The sequence below is a fragment of the Engystomops pustulosus genome, chromosome 5 (assembly GCF_040894005.1).
Source record: "Engystomops pustulosus chromosome 5, aEngPut4.maternal, whole genome shotgun sequence".
Taxonomy (NCBI): Eukaryota; Metazoa; Chordata; class Amphibia; order Anura; family Leptodactylidae; genus Engystomops; species Engystomops pustulosus.
In genome coordinates this window covers 96,654,003-96,681,810 of record NC_092415.1, presented here as the reverse complement: position 1 = coordinate 96,681,810, position 27,808 = coordinate 96,654,003, and the positions used below count along the sequence as shown (strand labels likewise).

The 27,808-nt window shown below is 40.3% G+C and overlaps 1 long non-coding RNA gene across 1 annotated transcript; it reads left to right on the top strand.

Moving 5' to 3' along the window:
- Positions 1–26,452, top strand: LOC140133096 (uncharacterized). Its single transcript, XR_011855789.1, has 3 exons — positions 1–164; positions 24,682–24,768; positions 25,537–26,452. It is a non-coding gene; the product is annotated as an uncharacterized lncRNA (long non-coding RNA).
- Positions 26,453–27,808: the final 1,356 nt, after the last annotated feature.

Sequence of the window (27,808 nt, the reverse complement as noted above, 5' to 3'; positions counted from 1 at the left end):
AGTGGTAGGTGTTGTTCATCATCCAACTGTTCCTCCTGCTACACTCAGGTATGTGCTTGGACCTATCCTGGGGCTCCCGGCCTTCTACGTACAGGTGACCACACAGCATAATGGTCGGACCAGCGGGAAACATTTCCATCAAGTGGTACAAAGCGGCTGAGTGGGTAAGACCATAGCACGTTTCATATTGCCAGTGTATAGACCACATGACCTTTCCTGCTCGTGGATCTTAGTCTACCTGTTTTGTGTGTTTTTTCTTTTCCTCTGTGCATTTATCACGGATACAGGACACCATTATACATAGGTGTCTGAATATGTATTTTTTCCAGGTTGTTTGATTCGTCACACGCGGATGCGTGACATTTTTAACCAAATGAATTAAAGTTTATGAGTTTTATATGTTCACTGCCATGCTGGTAGAGATTTTGAATTTTCAGTGAACCTTGGATACACATCCTTGAGTTGGTTTAAAAGTTTTCTTGCTTTTCTTTTTTTCATGAACTAAGCCAACTAAAAAGAGATGCAAAGTATGACTAAAGTCTTAAGCTATTGCAAATGTATCATCCAGGGTTAAACACTTTTAAAACTGTATCCAACTTTCTACCGTCTTAGTTGCAGACACTTAAGAAAAAATTTAGCTCAATTTGAGCAATATCATGGCTGCAAAATCTGCTTGGTTTTGGGGTGCCAGTTAATATTAAATTAACAACAATATTCAATGGATCTTTATAGGGGATTTATTAAGGGTACAATACAGGGGAATACACATAGAGGGTAAACTAACTAAGGGATAGAGAGATGGTGGGAAGGAAGTGCTCTCTCTAAAGATCTGTATACTATCTTATATACACACACACATAGCTCACACACATTGCCCATCATCCCACCTCCACCACTGTCTTGGCCAATCCAATGATGATGTAGAATCAATACATTCTTATCCCACAACCTTGCAGGACAAGTAACTTGAGTCTTTGTCTCCCACAGGATCTGGTAGAATCTCCAGGGGCAATGGCCTCCAGGTGTAATAGCACAGTCCATTGTAATCACATGCAGCTGTCCCTTTATTAGGGGCAATGTAGGCATTTATGGCTTAGTTCTTCCTCTGTCCACAAAGACCCTTAAACTGTCTCAAGCCACACCATGTCATATTTCCAACAATGGCCGTAATGCTTCTGTTATCATTATCATTTATTCCCTGATATGATATCATAACTGACATCTGCCTCATGATGCTGCAGAGCATGCCTACCATCAATGATGTCTTAGCAACAATAGGATCCTGGGAATGCATGCCTAGAATGGGGAAGCTTTAGGAAACACCAGTAGCTGATCCCAGGCAGCTGTAATAACTAAACATTTTTTTAAATTTAAATAAATAAATAGTTTAAATTACATGTGGTGAATGTGGTGCCAATATTTACAAAAGGCTCTCGTTCTTTGTGGGGAAAATATTGTAGGGGGTTACTAAAAGACTACATACAGGAGGAGTATGTGACATAATATAGTATAAAAAATGAAAGCCAGCGTGGGTTTATTAAGGACAGAAGTTGTCAGACTAACCTGATATGCTTCAATTAAGAGGTGAGCAGATGTATGGATGGAGGAGCTGCTGTGGATATTGTGTTCTTAGACTTTGCAAATGCATTCAGCACTGTCCCTCATAGACGCCTGATGGATAAAATAAGGTCTATGGTTTGTATGGAATTATTTGCAATTGTATTGGAAACTGGCTAAGGGATCGTATCCAAAGATTTGTGGTCAATGATTCCTCGTCATAATGGGCATCAGTTATGAGTGGTGTACCCCAGAGTTTTGTGCTTGGCCCACTACTATTTAATTTTTTTTTTTTTATTAATGATATAGAGGTAGGAATTTATTAGCACTGTGTCTATTTTTGAAGATGACACCAAGCTATGTAGTCTAATACAGTCTACAGAGGATGTTCATAGGCTGCAGGGTGACTTGGACAAACTGAATGTTTGGTCATATATACATACATGAACAGTATCTTGACAATAGCCTTATTATCAATTAATAAAATCAAACAATTTTTTATTTATTCAATACCTTCAACCTCACCCTCCTACTGATGTTTGACAGTTTTCAAAAATACCATAAGATAAAAAGATACCAATATTACAATAACAATGATAACATCTTTATTTAGGAACTGTTCTAACTTTGATCTATTAAGCCAGACCTCCCACATCTCCTTTGGCTTCGGATAACTTTCTATTGCCTCCTGCCTCTCTGTAAAAAACAAAAGATCCATTCTTACCTCCTACTCTTCCACATTAGATGGCTCTTTAGTCTTCTGGAACAAGATTAATTTCCTTGATAAAAGAAGACCTTTCAGTACACAAAGAATATACTTATTTACACCCACTATGCCTAATGTAGAGCCCAAACCTGCAAACTGAAAGCAATACCACATTCAAATATTGATTGCAGTCTATCAACTACTCCAGACCAATAACAATGAAGTTTTGGACATTGCCACAACATATGTACAAGATTGGAATCAATCAGGTTGCATCTAGGCACTTCACTTCATGCTTTTTCCAAAAATGTTTTAATCGTTTTGGCATAAAGTGTACCCTATGCACTATATACATCTGAGTTACAATATAGGACATATTCTTGGTGATTTATTTAATCATGGACAATGAGTCCACCCATTCTTCCACTGTTAAATCCACCACATTCTTCTTCCACTTCACATAACATTCCTTACATGGAGTATGTTTATCACTTTTAAGCAGGATCCTATAGACTCTAGACATGATCCCTCTCTTATCGGGTAGGAGAGCAAACAAAGCACTTAAGGGATGCACTTTTTCCCTAAAATACTCATCCAGTTGACGATCACTGAAGGCGTACTGTCACGGGTGCTCCCACGATCCCTGTCTCGGATCGCAGGCGCACCCATGCCCCCCAGCGTCTCTCCGGAGATCCACTCATCTTACCTCCCTTGGCTCCAGCGATGTCTTCTCCTGCTCCCGTGGCTCGGCTCGCGCATCCCCCTCTCCTATGGGGGCATGCGGGCCAGCTTGCTCTGCTTTAAAGGGCCAGCGTGCCAGTAATTGGCGCTGGCCTGCTATAAGTTTCTGCCTCTTCCTGTGACCCTTGGCGGATCTTCAAGCGTTCCCATGAAGAGAAAGCTCTCCTGTGATTCCTGCATTCCTGTGATTTCTGCGTTCCTGTGATTCCTGTGTTCACAGTAGGGACAGGAGACAACTTCAAGAAGGGTCTAGATGCTTTTTTACATCTAAATAACATTGACGGTTATGTTATATAGAATTGTTTCCCCCATGTCCCTTACTCATCCAATCCCTTCCCTTCCTTTTTTCATGTATGTTCTATTATATTTTCATGTCCTATTATATTTTTGATTAAAGTTTACCTTCATTAAACTTTACCAAGGACCTATGAACAGCTTTAATTAGATCTTTTTGTGAACTTACTGAAGATGGAGTTAACATAAAACTCATAGTGAATAAAAATTTTGGCATGGATAAAAGAGGATGAAAGATACTCAAGAAATGGGCATTAAATATGTTTGAAAGTTTAAAATTAAAACATATATATTGTATATACTCAAGTATAAGCCAGTAGTGTGTAGCTATTCCCCTGTAGTATATAGCCATCCCCCTGTAGTATATAGCCAGCCAGCCCTTTTTAACCCCTTCCCGACGCGCGCCGTACTACTACGGCGCGCGCCGGGTCCCGGTGCATGGAGAGGGCTCACGGGCCGAGCCCTCTCCATAGCCGGTAAGTCTTTGCTGATCGCGGGTGTTTTCACCTCGATCGCCGCCGCCGAATGCTGCCGGCGGCTTCAAAGAGATGGTGCAGCATGGGCGCCGCAATCTTGTCGTGGATCGCCGCTCCCCGATGATGTCACGGGGAGCGGCGATCCGTCGCCATGGTAGCCTTGGGTGTTCCGAACACCCGAGGCTACTTCGTTTTAACCCATGCATTACAATGTGCTAATTCCACATTGTAATGCATGGGGAGTAAAATCCACTGAAAAAGACATACAGTAATATGGCAGTATATGATAGGATGAATCAGACTACCTAGGGTCAGAGTACCCTAGGGAGTCTGAAAAATAGTAAAAGTAAAAATAAAAAAAAGTTAAAAAAAAATTATAATAAAAAACCTAAAATTTCAAATCACCCCCCTTTCCCTAGAACTGATATAAATATAAATAAACAGTAAAAATCATAAACACATTAGGTATCGCCACGTCCGAAAATGCCTGATCTATCAAAATATAATAACGTTTTTTCACTGCGTTTAACCCCGTAACCCACTGGCAAACTAGATTACCCATATCCAGACACATTATTGTGTATTTAAAACGTAACTTTTATTTTTGTGTCTATTAGTAATGCCAAAATTAATGGCAGATTTAGATGCTCAAACTACTACAGTAATTAAAAACACAGTGTCACACATCCTCATAGTTGTAGCCAGGCTGAATGAACTAGTGATGTGTCTGTTGAGGTACTGTCAATGGTTGTTATACTTGTGGCTGTACTGTATGATTCACCGCAGGGTATCCCTCTATGATTATTATCACTCACTCCTGTGTCAGTGTCAGTAGCAGTGAAATGTCAAATGTCACTTTTTTTACACCTCTGACATGGCCAGAGGTTAACTATTTGTAGTAAGTGACAACCTCTCTGACACATGTGTAGGGGATATTGCAACTGAAAATACTTGTTGCATAAGATAAGTATTTTCAGTTGCAATAACGCCAAAATTCGCAAAAAATGACACTATCCACAGCTCCGTACACCAAAGTATGAAAAAGTTATTGGCGCCAGAAGATGGCAAAATAAAAAAAAAATATTTTGTACAGGAGGTTTTAATTTTTTTAAATGTATTAAAACATTATAAAACCTATACAAATTTGGTATCCACGTGATTGTACCGACCCAAAGAATAAAGTAGACATGTCATTTGGGGCACACAGTGAAAGCTGTAAAATCCAAGCCCACAAGAAAATGTCGCAAATGTGGTTTTCCACCATTTTCACTGCATTTAGAATTTTTTTCCTGCTTCCGAGTACACGCCATGGAATATTAAATACCGTCACTATGAAGTGCAATTTGTTACGCAGAAAATAAGCCATAACACAGCTCTTTATGTGGAAAAATAAAAAAGTTATAGATTTTTGAAGTTGGTGAGTGAAAAATGGAAGTGAAAAGACTAAAAAGGCCAAGTCGTTAAGGGGTTAATATATAGTCAGCTCCCTTTAGTATATAGCCAGCCAGTCTCCTTTAGTATATAGACAGCCATCCATCCCTCTTTAGTATATAGCCAGCCTTCTTTAGTATATAGTCAGCCACCCCCCTTAGTATATAGCCACCAGCCCCCTTTAGTATATAGCCAGCCAGCCCCTTTAGCCTATAGCCAGACCCCTTTAGTATACAGTCAGCACCATGCAGTATGTAGCCCGCCCCTGTAGTATATAGCCAGCCATCCATTTTTATTATATAGCTACCCCCCTTTGGTATATAGCCAGCCATCCCTATTTAATATATAGCCAGTCTTCTTTACTATATAGTCAGCCACCCCCTTTAGCAGATAGCCAGCCAGCCTCCTTTAGTTTATCGCCAGCACTATGAAGTATATAGACAGCCCCTTTAGTATATAGCCATCCCTGTGTAGTATATAGCTAGCCAGCCCCTTGTTTGCCCAGCACAAAAAAATAAACTGAGTGAAACCCCGGACAGGTCCCCTTCTTCCACTGGCTCTAAGCCAGTGACAGGTCATAGCTGTGTGGCGACTGCACATGGACCTGCCGCTGCTGACGGAAGAAGAAAAGACCAGTGATGGGGGGCGGGGGTGGAAAGGTGAGTTTTGACTTTATTTTTTTTTCCTTGACTTGAGAATAAGCTGAGTTTTAGTTTTCAGGACATTTTTTGTGCTGAAAAAATCAGTTTATACTCGAGTATATACAGTAATTGAACTAAGCAAAGTTTGTGGAAACATTTGAAAGGATTGTCTAATAAACAATATACTCTAAAATCTAATAGAAAAACTGCACTCATTGCACCTTTAAGCTGCAAGCAGAGAACCCCAGGTCCATAACTAATACAATAAAAGTAAGGGTGAAGGAAACAGAGCTAGGAGGGATAATCTTCATTGCCTTTCACAGTCTGTGGTCATCAAGGAACTTTGCCCAAATATCCTTATTGACCATTTGGATATAGACAGCGTACACCAGCCTTGGCTGCAAGATTTTCTCATGATTTCCTCAATGACATCACTGTTAAACTGCATTTCTGTAGCACCAGTGAGAAACATTTACAAGCTGTGAGGTCAACATCAAACATGTCCTTACAGGTCCATTCTAATCATCTTTATGTGGATTTGGCTCAACCCATGGCTGCAAAGATTATAATGTGCAGGATTCTAACAAATAAAAGGTCTAATGCTTTTCATTACAGTAAATGTGTACATGTGGATATGGCATGCTTTCAGGAGACACATTTTCCTCTCCTTCCATTTGCTTACCATCTATTCTACCAATAAATGAAAAAAGGCTAAGGGTGCAGCTATTTGTTTTAAAAAAATCAGTTCCTTTTTCTCATTTCCTAAAAGTGGTAGATTCCAAACACTGGTATCTCCTTCTGACTGGATAATTTCAGGGTGTCGTAGTACCATTCTTTCCTAGACTGTTTCCGATCACAAATTATACAGTAATAAATAGTTTCACTTGTGAGTTTTGTTGACATTGTGGATGGTGTAGGCTAGCATAATGGAATCATCTATTAACTTTTCAAACGGCTTCTGAACACCAGCAAGCCAAATGCTTCAAAAATACACATCATGATGTAAGAATTTGTCATCACTGTACATCACTGTATTGAAGATATACAAAGCATTTCTGCTTTGCCTTCTTTCCTCCATCCAAGTATACACCTAGTTAGTTGGTAGTGTTTAATTTACCTTTCACATTTTGATAATTTACTTTATAAGATTGACTGCCAATTGCTGCATGGTCTGTTGCAATGTGCATGATGTTTTTATTGATAAACATCTTTAAGTAAAATGGGGTTCAATGTATATCTTATTCCTCTTGGTATACAATGGGGCAAATTTACTTACCCAGTCCATTCGTGATCACTAAGGTAGTTCCTCCAACATCCACCAGGCGGCGCTGCTGCTCCGAAGTCCGCTGAGGCCCGCTGGAATGCACTGAAGTTCACCGGCCTATTCCTGGTGAAGGTAAGCGCGTGTCCCGCGACACTTTTTTTTTAAATGCGGTGGTTTTTCCGAATCCATCGGGTTTTCGTTCGGCCACGCCCTCCGATTTCTGTTGCGTGCATGCCAGCGCCGATTGGAAATATTCGGGTAACACGTCGGGAAACCGCGAATCGGGCCCTTAGTAAATGACCCCCAATGTGTTTTTATTTACATTGTAAGTATAGAAGCATGATGGGATAAATTCATTTCTCTTAAGTATTTCCGAATTGTTTAGAAAGTCTGTAGTTGCACTTACATTAAATTGAAACTTAATTATTAATTTTCTGCTTGCTGTCAGATAGCATTTTGTTCAGTATTTGTGAAAACCAATTTGTCTGTTTTATTTTCAGGTAATTTTGAATTCTCATTAAACAAAACCATTATTATTTATTATCTTCAAAAGTAAGGTTTTTATAGAAAGACTGCAGTTTAGGTTAAAAATTAATGAATGATAGTGCAACTACAGACTTTCTAAAAATTTGGACATCCATAAGAAAAGATAAGTGAATTCATCTCATGCATTCTAACCTTACAGAGTGTATAAAAACACAATGGGGCACATTTACTTTCCTGTCCCTCTCGCAATCCACGCTGTGCATTGTCCAACGGTCATGGACTCCCACGCGATTCACTAAGATTGTGCGCCCAATTTCCTGCTTGCGTCGCTTCCCTGCTCAGATCCGCCGGAGTTCACCATCTTAACTTTTTTAATAATAACATAAATAAATAAATGAACAAATAAATAACTATTTTTTGTTTGTAGTGAAATATGGACAACATAGAAGATTGGAACATCATATATTTTTGAACAGTACATGTACCATTGACTAATAGTGTTTTACAACATATGTTGTCAAGATACACACATTGTTAGGTAAAAACGGTCCAAAAGTATACAGAGAACAAAGAATAGACAGTATATAGATGTGAAACTCCCTTACCGTATTTAGAAAGTTCTTTAGGGAAGACACCGGAAGTTGAGAGAAACGGAAAGTTGATAAATCACAGCAGCATCCTCCTACCCTGAGGAAGAGAGCTGTTGCTATCGAAAACCCATTTGTTGCAAGTTCAACCTTGTCTGTTTGCCCCATCCATCACTGCCAACTCCAGACTAGCTTATGTTGCAGCCACTGGCCGGGGCTCCCATGCCAAATTGTCTTCTTCTACCTGATTGCAAGATTCTACATATTGGACCACATCAAAAAGGGATTTAAAAACAGTAGGATCATTATCACATCTGTTGGATATGCAGAGTGTTTCCCTGAAAATGTTGTTCCCCTCTAAAGAATTTAAAAAAAAAACAGGGATAGGGGGCTCAGGGGACAAAGTGGAACACCCCAATGGACAGAATAGTGGAAGTATAGGGGGAGACAGAGAAGCGCAATCCTCGCATGATACAGTTATGCACATAAAGCTCCTGATTCTCAGTGTACATGCTCACATGGAAGGACAAGGATTCCGGAGAAGTGTTTACAGGAACTTGGACAACAGAACGGCGCTTTGAAACTCGCTCACAGGTCAAGTGGATCTGAGCCAAAGGTGTTTATTCGTAAAAACTGTGACACTTTTCAGATCCGGACCGCAAACACGTTGCAGGTTTTATGAATAAACGGCCTTTGCTCAGATCCACTTGACCTGTGAATGAGTTTCAAAGCGCCATTCTTCTATCCAAGTTCCTCGTTCTCTAAATTTCCTCTAAGGAATTGTACTTCAGGACCCTAGCCACATCCTGAAAACAATCCAGATGACATCCTTACACTTTTTGTGGCATTCCCATTGTGTCAAAACTTACTTTAAATTTTAGGTGTAATAGTACCTGGTCCCCACTAGAATTGCACATGCAATGCCTGGATCCACCTAACCCAACTGCTTCTGAGGCTCATTTTTATAAGGCACAATTTCTGTGAATGTCTATTGGAGCCATTATTACCACACAAAATTGATAGTATTTCTTGTAACTCATTGCAGCTTATTTTCTTCTACGTTTTGGCTACCAAACAATATATTGGGGCTCATTTACTAAGGGACCGAATCGCGCACTTTCGTCGGGTTTCCTGAATATTTCCATTTTGTGGCGAATTGCCCTGGGATTTTGGCACACGCGATCGGATTGTGGCGCATTGGCCACGGCTTTCATGTGACAGAAATCAGGGGGCGTGGCCGCCGGACAACCCGGCGGATTCGGAAAAACCGTGGAATTTAAAAAACAATTTGTGTCGCAAGTTTAAGCACTTACATGCACCGGGAAGATGAAGGTGAACTCCGGAGCAACAGCAACACCTGCTGGATATCGGGCGCACAAAGTTAGTGAATCCCGGCTGACCCGAATTCCCGTTAGACAACGCGCCGCGGGATCGCAACTGGACCGGGTAAGTAAATGTGCCCCATTGTTTCAGCCTGGCAAGAAACGGGTACTAGTTTTTCAGAATTTAGGGGAAATTGAATTGATATATGTTCAGTATAGCTATCAATTCAGGGGTGGGATTTGCTCTTAGAACCGAAGAGTAGCAAAACTCCATCTCCAACATTAGGGATGCTTATTTATAAGCACCCCAAGTTGTGCCTTGCACAAAACTCAATAGGGATTTTTAAAGTAAATGCTCAGTGTTGGTAGGGTAAGTTTTCAATTGTGAAATCTCAGTAATGTACGCCACATAACTTCTTAGCAATCCTGCCAAGAAAGATGTCATGAAGAAAAAACTTTGTCAGATGGGACCTTGGCATGCTTAATGTCTTGGAATTATATTGTTGTGGTAACAAAATTTCTCAAGGCCTTTTTTATTTTTACTTTTGTGAGTATAATAAAATAATTTTAGTACCTTATCATACTATGCTTCGATCATTCCTACAAATAAGATTTAGTGCTACAGCACTGGAACCAGAAGGCAAGCAGCTACTGTCCCAAGAGAAATACAGTCAAACCAGCCCGACCAGCTAGTAAGAATAAGCACTCTCTGACTGGATACGATAGCTACCTATTGTAAAGTTTCTGCCTCAGATGAAAGACCTAGAACCAGAGGTATGGTACAGGCTGGATATCATAATGCCAGAATGTTGCAACGTAGAAAATCTTTTTATTTAACATTTTGGACGTTATAAGTGTGTTCTTAAGGACTTTGACCATTATTTTCTCTAGTTCCATTTGAGTTTAAAAAATATTCCTGTATGTAATATATGGGAAGTCATGGACACATTTGTCCATGGATTTCATCATTGATCTGCCTGACTCTCAGGAAATGACAGTGGTATAGATGGTTGTTGATTTTTATTCAAGATATGTCACCTTTTTCCGGTGGAAAAACGGAAAAATGCCATGGAATCTGCCATTTGTTTGTTGATAATATCCTTAAACTGCATGGGGTACCTAAATCTGTTACCTTTAATCAAGAGGTACAATTTGTATCGGTGAGTTTTGCAGTGAGTTATTTAAGATGGGGATACATTTTTCACATTTTTACATGTTTCAAAATCCTGTCACCCCGAGATTACCAGGCATTCAGGGCTAGACAATTTGGGAGCTGATCAGTCTGAGAATGTCAGGAATTTTGTATTTGACTCTCAGGAAGAATGGGGAAAACAGGTAACTGTATAACTATCACACTTTCCTATCCTCTGCCATGTCCCCATATTTCTGCAGTTATGGTTATGATCCTTGCTTCTTTTGTGTTTCTCCTTATCTATCCAATGACCCACAGACTGATGTCTCTGTGTCCAACCGCTTTTCATCTTAGGCACAAGCCCACAAAAACTTATTTGAGGATCCATTGGACATTCATAAAAGCAGTCTGAACAGTGCTCTAGTGGTTGCCTGATGAGTTTAACTATCACGTCTGGCTCTCTGAAATGTGGTTCTGGAGTGGCAGGGGTTAATTTACTCTACTGCTAGAGCCTTGTACTTGGAGCAGGGCTCCTGGCTAACACATAAAAATCTAAAGTCTGCCTCGTCCATCACTATTGTACTGCTAATGTTTGCTATTTCTATATTTCTGGTTATCCAATGTTGGCTTGCCTTTTGTGACAAGCCTTTTGCAACTCCACATTTGTACCATATTTTCTATGTCCATTATGACCCAGACTTCTGGACTTTTGTTTATCTATCAGTTACTGGTTATTGGTTTGGATGGACCCAGTAGGTAAGCAGAGACAGTTTGCAGGGATCAGGATTATGGCTCACTGTCCTTTCTGTTGGACCTGTGTCCAGTGTCCCCCATCACAATGTTTAATGCGAGTCTTAACTTTTCCCCATTCCCATACTGCATGCTGGATATACTAAGAGGCTATGCCTCTTGATGTTTCTGGAAGTACACTCTGAAACTAAAATTACCTGGACCTGGTAGCAATCTCAGCTACAGTCTCTGGCTGTTTTTCATCAGAGATTATAATAAATATGGGGGGCCATGATGTGCATGCCTTCACCCTCGACACTCCCTGCCATGTCCCACCTAAGTGGGTCATAAAAATTGACATGTGGTTGCTGTCTAGAGCAGAATGGGAAGATTGTGTAGGTTGAAGAAAGGTAGAAAGACTGTTTTACAAGCTCTGCAGACTTGGTACAGTGGTATGGAATGAATAACCTTTATAAGAGCCATCATGTTAGTTGAGATTTTGAGGTGTCTACCACTCTAATGTCACTATAAAGTGATAGTATTGATGTTAGTATCATGATTTTATTTAATAGCAGAACAATGACACTATTAAGCTATTATGTTATAGCAATGGCAGTGGTAAGTAATAGTTTTGGGTTGCAGGCACGCCCGTGTGCCTCCCTGTGCCCCCAAAGCTCAGCAGCCTTCCTCAACTTGTCATGCTTCAGGGACGGTCATTCTAGCGCACGCCTCCTAGGGCACGTGCATCCCAGCCAACTAAGATTTAAAAGGATATTTGTGTTTCCATACCATTGAGAAAGCTTTGTTCCTGGCCTTGTGCATTTAGACTGATTTCCCGCTGTGACCTCGATTCTGTTTCTGACTTCACTCCTGTGCTGCGGTCAGGACCTTCCACTATTTCCCTAACTTTGATCTTGTGCTGCCTGTCCTGACCTCCTGTCTGTCTCAAATCTGTCTCTGCCTCACAATTCTGCACCTCGCCTTGGCCGCCAATGCGGAAAAGTCACGCCTGTGGAGCGACCTGGTGGTACCACGCTGAGGCAAGTCTATCCCACTTTGCGGCAGGCTCTGGTGAAAACTGGGTGCTTAGGTCATTGTCCGAGGGGGTACAGCGGGCCCACTACACCTGAATTCTGACAATTTGGACTTTGTAACATGGTAAAATAAGTAATAAATGTATAATGATGTTTTTTTTCTCTCATGAAATTGTATAGTGTTATTATTTATCACTATATGGGGATCTTAGGTTTGATAGAGTGCTATTGTTCATAAATTTGGTAGACCAGATATTAGCTGCTTTAATTGTGCACCCAAAAGTGTGCCATAAACTGTGTTGGGAAACTAGAAGTGCAGGAAAAGTGCTGGAATTCTAAAGCCTTGCCCAAATAGTGGGACCAAAATAAAAGAAAAGCCTGAGAGGCAGAAAAGCTGCTTTATTGAGGTGCCGACAATTCATTAAGATGGCACAGACATTCCAAACACCAATTATGGACCCAAGACCACCAAAAACTGACATGAAGATAATAATGAATGCCCCAGAATATATTTGCTTTGGTGCTTTTTAAGATCCTAAAATCTAATGCTGTAATTTTCCTTAGAAATTGATTGCTTCATTGTTGCACAGCATCCTCCCATATTTGTCTTTTTCCAAAGGGCTCTGCAAGTAAATGTAAAAGTCATCACATTTATATTTATCATCTGGTTTCAGCAGATGTTTTCATAAGATATTATAGTCAGACTGGTGGGCTTTGTAAGGTTACTCCTGTACACAGCACAAATCCTGTCCACAGACTCTTCTAAAGGATTTTAATAGTTAGGACCAGTGGTTTTTATTTGCTTCAACCAACGCAAAATGTAGGTTAAGCAAAGAGCACATTTAACAAATGTATCTGGACTTGAAAGTTTTCACACGCAAAAGATTTTACTCTGTGTAAGTACTTTTTTAATTTAGTCATTCACCACCAATTGTACTTTATTAGAGGCCTTAAAGGAAACCTACCACTTCTGAAGGTAGGTATGAGATGCAAACACCGGGCACCAGCTCAGGGTGAGCTGGTGCCGGTGCTTAGTCTCGTTAGTGTTAAAACCGCGGTATCGCGGTTTTAACACTTTTTAAACTTTATAGTAGAAACTGCTTCGGCGCTGCGCGCGACCGTGCGCGCGCAACGCCTGCGGCATTTCCAATGTAGGCGCGCGCACGATCGTGCGCACGCAGCGCCGAAGCAGTTTCTGCTAGAAAGTTTAAAAAGTGTTAAAACCGCGATACCGCGGTTTTAACACTAACGAGACTAAGCACCGGCACCAGCTCACCCTGAGCTGGTGCCCGGTGTTTGCATCTCATACCTACCTTCAGAAGTGGTAGGTTTCCTTTAACTCTTGCACAATTTTTATGAACACACATATATATATATACTGTATGTATTTATAAAGGTGTACTGTATGTGTTGTGTTTACATATATAATGTAGTATGTGCGTTATTAATTTGTAGACTGTAAACAGAAATATGAACACAGCAGCTTTTACTTTATATGTGATCATACAAAAATAAAGATGTTTTCCTCTCTTTATTGTACATATAAAAAATGTTCACACTACTTGATACTAGTGTACTAGTTGATGCTACATGAAATTTTATAGATCCATTTTCCACCGATGCATATTAAGAATCCAAGCATTATAGCTGTAAATTTCTCAGTTGTATATCTCTGTACTGTGCACTTACCTCAAACCCCGGAAAGCAACACTATAAAAATGGATGGGGAAGATAAAGTGTGAGTTTGTGCTAAAGAATAATAAATATCCTTACTATCACAGGTAAAATGAATGTTCTGTTTGCAATATCCTTCAAAAAACAAAGAATAATATCCATGACTTTTCATTCAAAAAAGCAGGAAGATACATTTGTGAACACAAAGTTTGAAAGTATGTTAAACTGGTGTAAGTAAAACCATATAAATGTATTTTTTCTTAATTTATTACAGTATGTTAAAGTATGTAACCACTTACTAATTTATTTGTACAGTACAATATGGAAAGCCTCATTTTAACCACTTAAATAGGTTTTCCGATGGATAGGACTTAACTTGCTGATGGGTACCCCAAAGAATGGAGGCTTGATGTAACCTCATCGGACACTTTGTTGCTCCTGGAGATAAACAAAAGCAGTCAGTCATGCATGGCTGGGCTGCCCCATACATCTCTATGGAGCTGACGGAGATTGCTGAGCACCGTATTCAGCTATCTCCATCACCGACTGCACCACATCTCGGGGAGCACTGAAGGGTTGTTAGGGGGAATGTTGCTTTCCCAGTGATTTAATTATGACCCACATACACTGTGTACTGTGTATCTGATTGGCCTTCTCATGGATATCATCTTCTGCATAGAACCTATACATCTTAGACACATAATGAGGAATCATTCAGAGATTTTATGTATGAAGAAAATTAAGGTGATGTATCAAATACTACTTCTAAATATCAAAACACTTGAAGATGTTCTCAAAATCTGAATTGACTTTTTGTCCGTCCTATTGGTGTTCAAATAGTATGGTGTGCTACTTTACAACCTTGATCAATTATAATCTGCTCTACTACATATGAATTAATGGGGGTTGCTGTCTTTGCATATAAATTGTCGAGCATGTCTTTTAAAATTATGCATGTATGTCACACAGGGACCTCTGTGCTCTGCTCAGCACTCTGCTAGGCTCCTTATTATACACGCCTCTAGCATGCATGAAAATCCACCCACTCTCTCCCCTTCATGAGAGCTGGTGATATCGCACAGCTCTCAGGAATGGGGGGGGTGTGGCCGGATTCTAATTCATGCTAAAGATGTCCATAATTAGGAGCCAAGCAGAAGCCTACTTTGCATTATTTTAAAAGATTTTGTTCTAGCTAAATCAAGTGGTTTACAGTCTAATGAAGATGTCGGGGCAGATTTACTTACCCGGTCCTGTCGCGATCCCGCGGTGCGTTGTCGACGAGGATTCGGGTCCGGCGTGATTCACTAACATCCTGCGTTCAAGTTCCTGCATGTGTCGCTGCTGCACCGAGGTCCGCCGGAGTTCACCTGCTTCTTCCAGGTGCATGTGAGTGCTTGAGACACAAATCCTTTTTTAAATTCCGCGGTTTGTCCGAATCCGTCAGGTTGTCTGACGTCCCACCCCCAATGTCTGTCACGTGCAAGCCGGCTCCGTTGCGCCAAAATCCAATTGCGTGTGCCAAAATCCCGGGCCAATTTGGCGCAAAACGGAAATATTCGGGAAACCTGACGAAAGTGTGACGTTCAGACCCTTAGTAAATGAGCCTGGATGTAGGATAAAGGCTGCGCAATCGGCTGATACATAAAGAGGCGGGGCTATCATACGCTGGCGCTCATGATAAATATGCCCCAGTGACTTCTTTTGAAGCTCCGCTGCTTTTCAGATTTATTAAAGTGACATTGGGCCTTTAATAAATCCCTTACGAATTTTTTTTAAAAGTACTCACATAATAATCACAAGTAGAGTAAAATAATTGCGTCAGCACAAGCGCCAGGAGGGGAGTGCCTTGCCACATTTTTGTGTAAAAAATATTTCCGCGGCACTGCACTAGCAGTGGTTCTATGTTTAAGCCACTATATCAGAGTGGCGAGAAAAAGCCCTTGCAATGTTTTTGACCAAAATAAAAAACCTTTCCAATTTTTTTGCCACTTTATCATGCCAAAAAGTCAGTGATAAATCTCCCTTAGGCCACATTCACATGGCCTTCGGGAGACGTATATATGTCCCCCATAGGCCCGGCAGTGGACATGTCCTATCTTTCCCTAGAATACGGCACCATACATTGCTGTGGAGAGGGGTTGGGGCAAGCAACAGTCTTACTGTGGAAAACATCTGTAGCAGAAAGCCATTTTTATGATCCACTACATGTCAATAATCTGTTGTGGATTCCAGTGCAGAATTTAACCTTTGGAATTGCCCTCAGCTACAGCAAAACCGGAGTATAAAAATGTATCAAAATGTTGAGTATAAATATGAAAATATAGTGTAAAATTAGACTTAGGGGTTACCATTTACTGAGACCTCCAGGAATTTCTGAGGTGTATTTATGTTTTAACAAAATAAGTTTTTTGCATTTGTAATATATTTATATTTCTGAAATGAATTGAATTAATATTGCTGTTTTTATTATACTAATAAAAAAATATAAATGTATCAGAAATCAGCCAGTCATGACTGGTCTCTCATGCTTTCCATAAGCCTGCTGTCTGTTAGCATGTTAGTCTTACAGCAATATAGATAAAAGTTAATCCGAGTGCCAAATAGAGTGTAGGTTAGAGGGAGAGGTTAGAGGGAGATATTAATTCAACATTAACAAAATCGTTCTGCTGAAACAGAATGAATAGATAATTTGCAAGCAAATATTGTACCTTTTTACAGTGCATTTTTGGATCACCATGACAAAGCTACAAGTGCTTAATTTCCATATTTGTCTTCTAGTCTTTTACAGAGGTGTTTATGCCGTTCATCTTATATAGCTATCTGGAACACACAAAGTCTTGCCCTGTTTGTTTCACGGGCAATAAAAGGGAATGAACTAGATATCAATGCATATATATATTTTGAACGTTAATAGGCAATTGTCTAATTTGTCTAGTAATGAATATCACAAGTTGAATGATAATGCAGTCAATAAAAAATGCACCTCAAAGTTATGTCAATTAAATGAATTGCAAATTCTATCTTTAATGTGCCTAAATGAAATAAAGCATTGGAGTTAAATCTATTATGCTAACCATTCTACCACAATTAGTATAAAAGCCAGGACAGAGTATGGCTGCATTTACCAGAAATTTGCTAACTTTTCCTATCCATTAGCGTTATCTAAAAGCAATAAATATTCTTTATATGAATATATGACACAGAGAAGCTTCTATCTGGCTCCATAAAAAAGCAATATCTATTAATGGTTTATTCCAAATCCCCTTAATTATCACTGGCATCAATGACATAGTTCAAAATTGAAAACTAGTGAATATTTTATCATTATCTAATGTGTTTCCCTTTGTCATAAATTAATTTCATTTTTTTATTGAACTTCTCATATCTAACATACTCTTCTTGGAAATTAATGATTGATCCTTATATGTGAAACAGTATCTTCTTTAAAATTATATGGAATAAGAAATAGATGGATATTTAGGGCATATTCAAAGTGGGCTTATGCAGGATCCACAGCCATAAACTTTATCCAGATGGATCTGCATCTGTTATTTTATTAGCACCATAGATAAGAGTTGCACAACCGGTCACATGCTGCCTGTAGAACCTCGGGTTGCAGCAAGCACTCTGCTTCCCATGAAAACCAATGTGTGCTTCTATCAATGATAAATAAAAATTAAAAAATAATGTGTAGGAATATGATATATGTAGGGGTGAGTGGACCTGACCAGCACTGTTCTTGAGAGAGGAGGTAGGGAGAAAGACAGTGAGGGGCTACTAAATTTTACTGCACTTTTCACGGCAGTGTGAAGTACTGAGTGTGTATTCCCTGAATGCAGAGGCTAGACTAAGGTAAGGTATTGGTCAATTACCTCACAAACAGTAACACAAGTATCACCGGACTGTCTTCAACCCACTCCACCTTTTATGTGCAAGGCACTCCTTTTCACTCCATTCAAAACAGTAAGAATGTCTCAGGCACAGGTCATGGTTCAGGTCATAATGCTCTATGATAACTGTGCTTGCTCAGATTCTGTGGGCCATTCACCTGCCCCCGCCCCAGTTGCTGATAGTGTTCCCAGATGCCCAAAAACTTGTGTTGTAGGATGAGGATGTAAACAGCATACCATTGCAGGACATCTACCATGGTGATGATGAAACCAAAGTACCAACTTATGCAGCTTTCTGTAATGTGGAGACTGACAAGGAGGGTATTGATGAGGGCTTAGTGAAAATAGATCTGAGGGGTTTTGATGACGATGTCCTAGACAAAGACAATCATAGGTCAGAGGTGGTGGTCACATAATCCCAAGATGTGTAAGGGTACAAATGCACATTGGGCAGCACAATGTCACAGTGTTGCCTGCTATGCACCAACGTACCCAGGGATGAGCACAAAAAAGCTGGCCCATATTATGAGGTTGGCTGTCCCATAAGATGTCATTCCGAGCTGCCACTACTTTAGTGGGCCCGCCATCCCTGCCCTGCGCCATATGTTGTGGACAAAAGAAGTTGCCAGGTTCACATAACAACTGATATGTGAACCAGTAAACATGGACAGAGACATTACATCTCTTTGAATGACCACTGGGTTAATGTGGTAGCGACTGAACCCTAGGCAGAAATCGCTGTGTCATACTTCCACTACCAAAGTTTTCCAGACATCTGTGCCTATGATTGCTTCCTCTTTTCCTGCCTCCTTATCCAGTCACTGTTGGATCGGCACCAACAGTTTCAGTAGAACCATGGGGAAATGGCAATAGGCCATACCGAAACTCATCTGTCTGTGCAGAAAACCACTAGAGTAACTCCCTGGATCAACTGAAACTATTTACACAAAGTAACTTTTTGAAAACAGAGCCTTTTTTTAGAAAACAGAAGCTTTTTGGAAAAACAGAACCCGTAAAAAAAAAATCTAAACAATTTACAAAAACAAACTATTTGCAGTTTTTTTGCCATTGCATTGGCATGAGAACATCCCAAGCCTGGTTGTTGCACATCCTGTACCTTGCACATTTATTGAACTTGGTGGTGCATAGGATCCTGCCCAACTACAAAGACCTGCTGCTAAAGTGCATTGCTTGTGTTAGCATTTTTGGCATTCACCCCCTGATACTGCTTCCCCATATGCACTGCAGAGTAAATTTGGCCTTCCCACTCACTGACTTATATGTGATTTACCAACTCGGTGGAATTCAACTTTGCACATGCTAAGTTGTGAGAGCAGTTGTGAGAGGGGTGTGTGAGCAGCAGAGGGAATTATTTAATTTAAGTTCCAGAATGCCCAGGTGAGTCGAAATAGTGAGCACTTCACTACCAATGACTGAGCCTCCATGAGAGACCTTTGTGCTATAATGCACTATTTACAATATACCACTAATATGGTCAGCACTGATAAAGACATCTTCACCGATATTGCCCCCATTTTCTGCCTGCTCGAAAAACCTGCTAAGGCAAAGACAGAGGATGTTATGATGCCACAGGTGGAAGACAATGAGGAACTTATATCAGGCCACTACACACATGGCTCGTAGAATGGGTTCCTTGTCATGTAGTGCCTACAGGATGAATTCTCCCTCACAGTATGGTGAAGCTCAATGTAGGCGACATAGGAGGTGGCTGGCAGAGATATGAAGGACTAAGAGGCCAATGAGGACACCTTGTCCCTCCATTTAAGTAGTGAGAGGAAATGTCATGTTTTTCCATTGCCTCTTTGAAGGCAGTGAGAGGAAAGAAAGGTTTTTCCCATTGCATTTTTAAGGCAGTGAGTGGAAGGGCCCCCAATTTAGGCAGTAAAAGGAAGCACCAGCTTTCCATCATTGTGTCTTTTATGGTGGTGAGAGGAAATTCTCAGGTTTTTTTAATAGCCACCAGTGTTTATTACTGCTGGATCTGCGTTATAACCATACCAATCTCCATACAAGGAGGCTGTTTTCTGTACCAATCGAACCATGAGTGTTAAACCTTTGATCACTGCCGGCAAAACTGCTGGTGGCGGTAAAAAGCCGCCATCTTGGCTTAGAATGTCCCTAAGTTGCCGAGTATAAGCCAAGGCCCCTAATTTTACCACCAAAAACTGGAAAAACCCATTGACTCAAACATATGAAAAGGGTTGGAAATGCATTTTGTCACAGCACCCCCCCCCCAGCAATCCCCCAGCAGTATATAGCCAGCAAACCCCAGGTAGTATATAGCCAGCCCCAGTAGTATACAGCCAGCCCCCTTTAGTATACAGCCAGCCCCCAGTAGTATACAGCCAGCCCCCTGCAGTATACAGCCAGCCCTCTGAAGTATACAGCCAGCTCCCTGCAGTATGCAGCTAGCCAGCCCCCTGCAGTACACAGCCAGCCCCCTGCAGTATACAGCCAGCCACCTATAGTATACAGCCAGCCAGCCCGCCCAGCACTTTAAAAAAATAATCTTACATACTCACCTTCGGATGGTTCCGATGTTTGGTGCAACTCCTCTTCTGTCTTCTCCGCGATGCTCCGGTCCCCCCGGCTCCTCATCTTTTTTTGGTCTGCTGTAACAGCTGGCATAGACGTGGCCATGTGCTATTCTGGCCTGCGCACACTATGATGGGGCCGCTGATTATGTCATAGTATGCGCTGGCTGGCAGAATGCATGGCCGGGTCTCTGCCAGCTGTTACAGCAGATTGAAGAAAGGAGAGGAGCCGCGGGGCCTGGAGCATCGTGGAGAAGACAGAAGAGGAGCCATGCCGACTTCGGGAGTTACACAGCTGGTTAATTGGCTGCTCAGCATATAATCCCGAAGCATGAACAGCAGTGGTACGGACCTGAATTTGGCGGTTCGTACTCGTTCATCACTATTCATCACCTCTCCTTTTACAAGCCTACTATATAAAAATTGCATTATGCTCCTCTTAATACACTGCAGATTTAAAAAGAGATGGCCAGCTTCATAGACTGCAGAAACTTTATTGAACACAGGTTTTAATAAGTTCATAAGTTTCCATTACAGTTACATAGACACCTTACAGTTCCTTGTCACAATAAAATATTCAACTTACTTTCTTACAGATTCATGTTATCCATTCTTTATATCTACTTATTTTTTACTCTGGAAAAGGAGAATGGTTGCAGTAATTCAAGTCCTTCTATTCTGATATTAAATTTTTTTTTTTTTTTTGAGGCCTGCAAGTAAGTTTAGCTCATAAACCACACAGAGCACTCATTGCTTAAAAAAACTATTGATGAATACCCTACGAGAGAGATATTTTAACAAATAATAATACTACAAGTATCAATAAAAACCAAATAGATTAGAAAATTATGGCAAGGGATTTAGAATTTAACATTTTTCAGGATCCTATGCATTACGTATTTAGAGTAGGCAATTGAAGAAACTATGGTGGTTTATTAGCATTAAGCATAAGTAACATTCTGCAGTATTAAGTTTCAGTTTTGTTTTTCTCTAACAGTAAAATTGTTAAAATGAAACTTAGTACTGACACAGTTACAAGTACATGTGTTTTTTGCTGAAAACCTTGATTTTATCTTATGTAAAAAAATACACCTTGATAATTAAATCTTACCTATTGCTTTTACACTAGGCAAAAGATGGACTTCAGTTGTATTGTTTTGTATCCAGGTGTCAGGGCTGGGAGTCTGTGGACCCTCTGGACCACCGCGGGAGATGGTACTAGCCGACCTGGGACCGGAGTCTAAGTGGCACCCGGTCTTCACCGGAGCCCGCAGCTAAGCGGGATGGACTTGCTGGGGCGAGATATCACCAGGTAGTTCCACAGGTGCGACTAGCTCGCGGTGGCTGCCAAGGTACTAATACAGGAGACAATCTGTACCCGGGTGAAGGCAGGAGAATAGCACAAGAAGGCACACTAGTACTCACTTCAGGAATCACAAGAGCTGGCATGCAGGTCAGGAACACAGAAACGGACTGGCACACAGGAACGCAGGAATCACAGAAACAGACAGGCACACAGGAACACAGGAATCACAGGAATGAGGAATCACAGGAATGCAGGAATCACAGGAGAGCTTTCTGTTCAGGGGAAGGCTTGAAGATCCGGCAAGGGTCACAGGAAGGGGCAGGAATTTATATCAGGCCAGCGCCAATTATTGGCACTGGACCAGCAGAGGCACGGGAACCAGGGGCACATGGAGAGACACGCGTGTACCCGCAATCCAAGAGAGGGATCGTGGGAGCATCGGTGACACCAGATCTACTTAAAATTAGGTGTGCACCAGATCTTAACTATATTAAGTTATATATTATAACCCTAAATATCTGTCAAAGTGAATGAATATCAGAACTAGAGTTAGATAAGTTCTGATAAGAATTAGATTAGATAAGTAAATCTTAAAACATTCATATCAATTCTGTCACCTGCTGCTTTAGATGTCTTTGTGTTCTAGCTTATACGTAGACTATGCCACCTCTGTGTTCCAGTTAATGCTGTTTCCAGTCATCAACATTTACATAATTTCAAAGTATACTGTCTCATTCTACTCATGTATCTAGTCTGTATCTGAAGGATCAGCCTTCTAGATTGTATAATAACTTGCAAGTATCACAAATTCAAATCTTTCTGATTACCTTTCAGCTCTTAAAACACCTAAAGAAAATAAAACTGTCAAGAGTCTTCACTGAAGTAACACCCACCAAATTGTGGACAACAGGGCATCAAGACAACAAAAAATAATTCTTTTGTATTAAATATTAATCTTTATTAATGAAAACGCATAAAATAGCATATAAATTAATATATCAGGCCATAGATGATAGTACACAAAAGAGGAGTTATCTCCGTTGGTACATATGAGCATACAGAAATAAAGTCTATCTTGTGCCTATAGTTTCACATGGTAAAATATGTATGAAGTTGATGGTCAGCATCCAAATGGGGGAACACCTTATAGACATGGACAATGTCTCATTTTATCATATCTTCAAGCAAGGCAAAACCTAAACCAATAAAATTGGTATCTTACGCATGGGCCAATCCACACTGCTCCAATCAACACCGTCCCCAACGCGCGTTTCGGTCCTTCAGTCCGAGCATATTTTCCATGCATATTAGGGAGTTGGGAGAGGTAGCTTTAATGGATATTCTCTAATGGCCATATACATTTAATTTAATACATCTTTCATATACATACAGTTCTTCAATTGGATCATATTAAAAAAATGTACCTGTATGAATATAATTTCCAAATAATATAGTCATGTTGTCCCTTAGAAATGAAGGACAACTGTCTGTCAGGATTGGAGGTAGTAGATCCTTTGAACCACAGCGGATGATGACACAAGCTGACACCATGGGACCAGAATCTAAGTGGCACCTGGTCTTCACCAGAGCCCGCCGCAAAGCAGGATGGTCTTGCTGCGGTGTGGTACCACCAGGTCGTTCCACAGGCGTGACTTGTCCATGGTGGCAGCCAAGGTCGAGGTACAGGAACGGCAGGCAATCTTGTAGTTGGGGACAGGCAGGAGGTCAGGACAGACTTCACGGAATTGGAGTCGGGGACGTAGCAATAGGTCAAGGCAGGCAGCGGAGGAGTGTAATCAGGAACTGAACTGGGGTCACAACAGGAAATCACAATAATAGCGCAGTGTCTCAGACAAAGCTTTCTCTAATGCACAAGGCACGAAGATCCGGCAGGGATAGGAGAGGCAGATTTAAATAGCCTTCTGGGAAATGGCCAGCACCATGATGGGAATCCGGAGCGGGGACAGGTGATGAACACTGTAATGAACCTTGAATCCAGGTGGTCTGTTAGGAATCAATAGCACATGCCTGGTCACTGCTGGAAGAGTAAGGTGGTGGTCATATTTAAGGACAACATGGCTACATTTAACACATTGTTCCATCAAATGTGTAAGTATTGGCATAAAAACGCAGATGCACTATACAGACAGTCCCCGAGTTACGTAGAAGATAGGTTCAATAGGTTTGTTCTTAAGTTGAATTTGTATGTAAGTCGAAACTGTATATTTTATAATTGCAGTTCCATTTGAGTTTTAAATATTTTTGCTGTAATTGGATCAAGGATTATCAATAAAGCTTCATTACAGACACCTTACAGGGGTCATCTGTAAGTCGGGTGTCCTTAAGTAAGGGACCGCCTGTACTCTGATGGGTTTTGTTAAGAAACCTTTCATTGTGTGGTGCAGATGACACCTTCACTTTTTCCTTGGCTCAGTATGATTATGGAAATACCAAATTTATAGCACTCCTTGTAAGATTAACCGTATATTGGATTTTATTGGATATACAGAGAATGCGGGGTTGATGGATTGACCTCACATTTAATTGATGCTGGGTTATGACTTTGGGTTGCTGTCTATACTTTCTATATGGCACAATTGTTGTAATAGTGTCTTTAAACCTTAATAAATGTGTCACAAGGCATTCAAAACCATTGACAAAATCATTAAACAGATTGATAAATCTCACCAGTGTGTTACAAAAAACAATTCCTCTGAGGACTGAATGGCATGATCAACCATGTAGATAAAGGAAGATGTTAACACACAACCAAAGAGAAAGATTGTGGTGGACAAGCCTTACATCAATGTATATGGCATCTGTAAATTCACTATTTTCTTTACCATCTCCTTTCAGACTCACTGATACCTTTCTGTGCTGCTACAGAAGCCAATCCGAGCCTAAGACAAATCCCACCCGGAGAATTAATTCCCTCTTTATCAAGTAAGCACAAAAATCACTTCAAAATCACTCACTCCAATAACTAAATGTGTGAGCAGGGCAATAATAATGGGGAGGCTTCCTACATCACTAAAGTCCTGAGCATGCACAGTAAAACATACTGAAACAAGAATGCACAACTCATAGAATTCAGTGGTAAGAAAACCATGTATACAGAACCAGTTCAGCTAGTTTTGAGAACTATGAATTATAGAGAACAGAGAACACTGCTATACCACTTGGGAGACTTAGTTACAACTTGGTAAACTTATCACTTGTTGGTGATCATAGCCATACCCCCTGTTGGCAACTAGAGTAAACCTAATAGTACGTTTAGCTGTATGTTTGTATAGTTATAGTTTTTATACCCGCGACAAGCATTTGCACCTGTGGGTGGTTTCGTTTCTAAAATTGCCCAGACAGGTCCCCTTTAGGTTTCAGCATTAGTTAAGACTTATTAATTACAGCAATCTGTTCCTCTGCCAGCTCCTATTTCACCCTCATATTGTGGTATTGTGGCTCTTCTCATCTCCTCCTAATATTGTGGTATTGTGGCCCCTCTCATCCTCATCTTGTGCCCTCCTCTGATCTCCTCATGATATTTTGGCCCCTCTGCTCTCCTTCTCATATTGTGGGCAAGAGAAAGTCATAAGAATATTGATAAAATGACCAAGAAGCTCTAGTGTAGCTTATATGCTTGGCTTACTTAAAATGGTAGAAAACATTTATTATTTATTTGTTACTATTATTTTATTTTGTCTTTTGTTCAAGGGACATTGCTTAAATTTCAAGAGTTGACAAGATGACAGGATGCTGTTTCCCACATACTTCCACCCTGGCCTGCAGCTGAAGAAATAGAGAAGTAAAGAACATTGAAGATGCCACGCAATAAGAATTGTTCTGTGCATGACGAGAGGAGAATGGCCCCCTCCATCGAGTGTACTGGGGGTTACCAAAGGACAACGCCCTGGAAACTTATAAACAGTTGTGATTGGATAATATTTCCTCTGCTGTGACATGGGAAACCACAATAGGCTTATGCTTATTATAAGACGTACTAAATAAAGGAACTAAGCACTCTTGTTGACTGCGAGTGTCTGGGAACAAGATAACCGTCTCTTTGTCTGGTTGTTGAGGTTCCAGGTGCACACAGACACATGACATAATATGATCTCCCACACTGAGAGGATAGGTCACATAGGCATATTCCACCTGGTTTCCTCTCTCATCTCTGTCTCATGTTGTGGTATTGTGGAACCTCTCATTTCATCCTCATATTATGGCACCTCTCACCTCATCCTCATATTATGGTGCCCCCCTGATAGTATGGGCATCTCCCTCTCATTTTGTGGCTCTTCTCATCTCATATTCATACAGTGGTATTGTGGCCCCTCTTCCCCCCATATTGCGGTCCACTAATCTCCCCTTTTGAGTTGTTGCCCTCTTAACTCATCCTCATATTGTGGCCCCTTTCACCTCCTCCTCATATTGTGGTATTGTGGCCAGCCTCATCTTGTCTTAATATTGTGGCCTCTCTTATCTCATCTTTATACTGTGGTATTGTGGCACCTCTCACCTCTTTCTCATATTGTGGCCACTCTTATATTGTCCTCACATTGTGATCCCTCTCATCCAAAAAGGGAAATTCAAAATACAAAGCCCAGAAATATTAAAGGTGAGTGAGTGAATACAAACAGGATAACTTGCTAGAAATATATCCAGCGCTGGACTAGCTGTGAATGGAATCTATATTGGTGCATTAAGAGCCTCCGCCACAGATGACTGGAGCAGAAGTTTGTCCATCACAGCTAGTTAACTGTTGCTAGACCAGAGTTGAGCTGCAAAGGAACTGGGTGTTGTACAATTAGTCCCAATACAGTCAGCAACATTAGCTATAGTTCATAATTGGATGTTAAACAAAATACCCAAAGGAAACTAAGAAGAAAATGTTGCTAACCCACCCATATAGTAATTGTTAGCTGTTATCACTAATATTTAGTGAATATGGGGGCTCCGGGGACAAAGTCTTTTAATATGTTTTAGCTATTTGTTTTTAAATAAAAGCTCTAAAAGGTCTTTCATCCTATTTTCTTTTTTATTGTCAATCACAAAATTAGGTCGGTTTCTTGAAGTCTTTCCTAAAAGCATTTTGTTATATTTATTTTCTTTGCTAAATCCTTTCTGTGAATCTATTCCTACTGTAAGACACTACTATATTAAAAAAATTTTCGAATATATTTAAAAAGCCAGATACAGAAACCCATTGCTGAAATATTAAAAAAAACCCATGTAATTAACATATCTTTATGAATGCAGCATTAATCTTCTCTAATGAAAAGACAAAACTATTTTGCAGAATTCAACAGGGGCTTCAGGTGGATTAAACTAAATTACTATTTCCTTAGGTTCTAATTGGTGATTATTGTTTATATTCTTAATTTAAGAGTTGACAAAATGTATAATTAATATTGTTGAATACCACAGCTTTAACTGTTTACACTTTATGTAAAAAAAAAACAATGGCCTATACTACCACAACACAGTATAATGTAACTTGAATAGTGAAAGTTATGAATTTACCTCAGTGTTATGTAAATGCTTTGTTACTTTCTTTTGATATTTGTACTGTGTATGTTTTATGCATATAGATTTCTGTCTTTTCTGGATTGCTGTTTGGATAATAGAAATAAAGGTACATAAAGTCAGTTAGTGAAGTATTTAAAACATCGACAAAACAAAACAACTTAGTTGTTTAGGTTCTAATGCAATTATTTCTGTGTTGTGTACAACTCATACTTCTGTATTGTGTGAAACAGCGATATAAGTATCCCAACTGCCATTCTCAGTTAGTTAAACTATAACTAGCTTTGTGCCACACAACTTCAGTATTTCCGTTATGTAGTAACACTTTTATTTGTGGGGAAAATCAAAGTAGTTTATGCAGTGCTACCGATTCTGCATAATTTTAGCTTAGGCAGTCCCCTTAATTCTTCATTCATTCATTCATTCCATTTCATTCATTCCATTTCATTCATTCCATTTC